This window comes from Aquila chrysaetos, chromosome 3 (assembly GCF_900496995.4).
Source record: "Aquila chrysaetos chrysaetos chromosome 3, bAquChr1.4, whole genome shotgun sequence".
Taxonomy (NCBI): domain Eukaryota; kingdom Metazoa; phylum Chordata; class Aves; order Accipitriformes; family Accipitridae; genus Aquila; species Aquila chrysaetos.
In genome coordinates, this window is record NC_044006.1 from 64,483,267 (window position 1) to 64,487,638 (window position 4,372).

Here is a 4,372-nt window from a genome sequence, read left to right on the forward strand (position 1 = left end):
TATAGGTTTTGCTGAGGAGTGTCCTGCAGTATCATGGGACAGCTCTCCCTTACTGTCTTTGTTCGATGGGCAGAAGTTTGCCTTTTGCACATTTGCACTTGTGGAAAATACAATGGAATATAAATAGGTCACACAGCTGGCAAAAAGGGAACCTTCTGCTTCTAAATGTGTTTATGGAAAGTGATAGCCTTGTAAGCCCCCCCATTTATGCTAGGGACAGAGTCATTACAGGTAGCCTTTCCTTTCTGTCCTCCTTATGTGCCCTAGTCCTCTCCCTTTAAGGAACAGAAATTAAGTCTCCCTGCCTGGTTTGCTCTTCTGCTTTACGATACAGCCAAAACAGTGCCAGCTGGTGCTAGTGTGGTGGCAATAAGGCCCTGGTGGATGCTCCCTGGATGTGGACTGCAACAAACGGTTTGCTTCAACCTAAGCTGCCAAAGGGTCCTCGGCTGGTAAATACCGCACTGGGTAAGAACTGACAATGAATGGCTGGATCTGCCTGCCATGGCTACTCTTCTGGCCTGTTCGGTCGGTAAAGAGTATTGTTATGCTGCTTTTCCTTCTTTTTTCTACAACTACCTGTCTGAGCCTCACAGCGTGTTTGGTGTTCATTGATAGATGTCACGTGCAGTGGCATGTGCCTCTCCATGAGCAGAAAGGAGTTAACGGTGGCTTCAGTCTGAGAACTGAATGTGAATGCAGGGAGTGATGTACACACACACAAGTGGACCCACTGCAGTGAGTAAAGATGACGTTATGCTCGTTCCTTCTCCTTTACCTCTCTTTACATTCTTCTCTGGCCTAGGAAATTTGACTTCCTCTCCTGTAGTTTTTGAACACCTCTAGCCTTTCCGAGTCTGCCGGGTGTCACTTCGTATTGCCTGATGTGATGATGGGATTATATCAGAGATATCAAAGGAAATGGCTTTGGCAGCAGTAAGCAGTGATAATAAAACAGTTGCAAGTCAGATTTCGTAATCCATCTGCTGTACATCCAGGCCCCAAGGATGGATTCAAATATATGTGTGAAAATTTCAGAAAACATTCCACATAACTGTGCTGTAGAAATAACCTCCTTCAAAATCCCAAGCATTGAACTGCTTGCAATTGCCTGTGTAATATGTACTTTTCTGATCATTAAATTCTGCTCTGTGCTCTGAGACAACAGAGTCATTTTCAACAAGTAAGAACAGGTCCTGCCCTTACCTCAGGGATGTGAGGAGCTAGAAGCAGAGAAGCAGTGCTTTCCTGCAGAGCAGTAAGACCAGTGGAAATAATCAGGATTCAGGTATTCAAAAGCACAAGCAGAAAATAATTTGTATGCATGTGAAAAAAACAAAGGCGGCTTTCTAAATTATTTGCAGGTGTCTTTTTTAATCCATCTGTAAAGATGAAAATGATGGCAGATTTTTCCAAAGTCATTCTTTAAAATGAGTTTTGAAGACAGTTTCCAGGTAGTGTGCATTTTCCATTCAGCAACTCGTCTGATGCCATGCAAGGTTCCTGCCCTGCTCCTGCTAAAGACAAAGTAAGATTTGACATTGATGTCCTGAAGACAGTAACAAAATATTTCAGTCATTGCATACACTCAATAGGAGGGATCCGTCCCTGTCACGTGGACCTGCGTACAGCTGCAGGAGCATGGACGGTTTTTAGGAGAATGGTCTCTGCACTGCCAGGAGTGTCTTCTGGCCTGATGAGGAGATGCCCCATGGGAAGGGCTGCCTCTGCAGTTGGCAGAAAGGGACTCGGGGTATACCGGCGTGTAACCAGGGGACAGCCGCTGCTCCTCCGCTCTGCAGGTTGAGGCAGCGCCGCTCACGAGTTGCTCTTTCTTATTCTTTCTCTCCTGTGAACGAGAGTTGCAAAGGGTGTGTGTCTTGTTGCACTGCCATCAAGATAGTCACGTTCTCCAGCTGAATCTGTAGACTTGCACTTTACAACCTAAGTATTCCCCAGTCTGCTTCCTGATCTGTTAGCCAAAATGGAGGTTTTCACACCGATGTCTGCAGATGATTCGTACTGCCTTCTTATTTCTTCCCTGTAGGAGACCATTGGATTTTATTCCTTACATCACAATCCTCGGAAACCACAAATGTCTTTGCATTATGGCCTCATATGAAGTCAGTCACTTTTGCATGTCAAGAATAAAAAGGAAACGTATAAACAAAATGGGAAGCATGGTAAGATGTCAAGGAAAGGAAAACAAAAGAGTGTGATCCAGAATGTTACATCTCTTTGTGGGTGACTTCACTGAGATACAGATTGAAGGGAGAGACTTTCTTACTATTACTCCTCAGAACCAAAAGATAAAAAATTGCTTTGCTGGAGGCCACTTCTTCCTGTCTGCATTCATATACAGATGATTTGTTTCAGTGCACAGGGACATATCCTGCAGTGTTGAAGTCAATGGGAATTTTGCTGCTGAATATATGAAAAAGCATTTTACCTCTATCTCCAATAATTGATGTCACCAAGATTTTGGAAGGTTTTACTGCTCTTGCAAAAATCTGATCTTGTGTTTTATTCCTGGTGCCTAATACCTCCATTGTAAGTGGCATTTCACTGTGCCTGTTACCCAGGATGCTTGCTGTCCCTTGTGAATTCAGGGAGAAGGTTACACACTGGAAAGGCGTATGAAACCAGTACTTACAGGGAAATAAGTAATTAAGACAGCTCAATAGAGGAGGACACATCAAAAATAACAATTTAACAAAGTAGGTGTCTGAGAACAAGAAATAGGATCTGGGGAGGTGAGATTTCAGATGAAGTCATAGCACAGAACAGTCATGGTTATACTGGATGCTCGACTTGTTGCACTCTCAGCTGCTGCTTTCTCTCTGGAGTCTTTCCAGGGCAGATGGTGCAGCTGAGGCTGCATGGCCTGAGGCAGAGTATTGAAGCAGCATGCTGTTAGCTGGCTTAGCAAAAATTATTTGTCTTTTTTTTTCTTTCTTTGTCCATGTAATGTACACTAAGGTGTAACTCTGGACTTACTGTTTTCCTATGGCTGAATCCATAGAGGATTTGGACTGTAATAATGGCAACAGATTGTATCTTTTCTTGTCTTTGGATCATCTGACAGCAGGTCGGTGTTAGCAGTGGTTCTCAGAGCAGTAAGGATTACCTGCCTATTGTATTTTCTTTTTCTCCTTTATGCCCCTCCCAAAAATGAATTATCCAGACAGCCAGCCTGAACAGAGAAATCCAAGAAAAACTTTTTTTTTTTTTTTCTTAATACAGTCAGGATTTCTTGCGTTAGTTAACTTGCTGGAGCCTGTGCAAACCTGGATTCTTGTTGATCCAGTGGACTACTGTCAAGGCCATGCACAGCCACAGTTTTTTAGTGATGTTAGCATTTTCTTTCCCAACATCTGACTCCAAGCAGGCTGAATCTGTATTTCAAGGAGGCCGATATTCCCTCTAGTAATATTTCTGCACACCATCAGTTAATGGATCATTCTGAAGACCACCAGCAGCAGCTCTCCTTCAATAGGCAGTGGTTGCAAAGTCCTAAAGTGGGGAAGAGTGTTCTAGGAATTTTATCCAAGAGCTGTATTTTTCTCTATATTGAATTTTTTTTTCATAGTTCTCTTATATTTACATGCCACTCTGAGGCCTTCACATCTTCTCTTAAAGTTGTTTTTATTTAGGTCTTCAGTAGAGGGTCTAATTTTGGATATCTAATTATGCTCTTTTCTCTTAAGAACTTAATAAATAGAAAATAAATTTCTCCAGGATACTCTTCTAATTTGGATTCCACCTCTTTTCTGCAGAATAACTTTAGGAGTGTTAAGAAGATGTCACTGAATTTGAACAGTAGCAGAGCTGAGCCCCAAACAGAGAAATATGCAGTCTTTCCCAAGACATGTTGAGACATCCCCCTGCAGCTGTGATGGGCTATCAGCACAACATCTCCACCCTTTCACCAGAGGCAACCTCTTAGAGGCAACTTTGTCTTCATACTTCAGTTGTATATCATCTATTCTCAACTAGTGTCAAAAGACCCAGGAGCTTTCTGCCTGTCTGCTGGGAACATCGATCCACTCACCATAACTATGTACGAGATGTGAAGTCTTTCCTTCCCTTGCACTCTCTCTCTCTCTTAAAAAAAAAAAGAAAAAGCTGTCAGTATTTCAGAAAGTGTGAGCAGCAGATCTTTGTGTACTTTAATCCATAAATAAACATTTCTTCTTTTGAACTTCATTAAAATTGGATGTGTTTTCACTGTAAAACACTCCAGCATCCCTATCATTTAGACATATATGGTGATGAATATTGCAATTAATTTTTGTCTGTAGGAATACTTGTGGTCTAGAAATACTGAATTTATGCCAAAAAAGTAAATAAGAGTCAGACAACAAGATATGTT

The 4,372-nt window shown here is 42.0% G+C and overlaps 1 long non-coding RNA gene across 1 annotated transcript; it reads left to right on the plus strand.

Annotated features, from left to right (window-relative positions):
* Positions 1 to 369: 369 nt before the first annotated feature.
* On the plus strand, positions 370 to 4,102 carry LOC115339578. The gene is made up of 4 exons (XR_003922768.2): positions 370 to 468; positions 619 to 738; positions 2,048 to 2,183; positions 3,777 to 4,102. It is a non-coding gene; the product is annotated as an uncharacterized LOC115339578 (long non-coding RNA).
* The last annotated feature ends 270 nt before the right edge of the window (positions 4,103 to 4,372 follow it).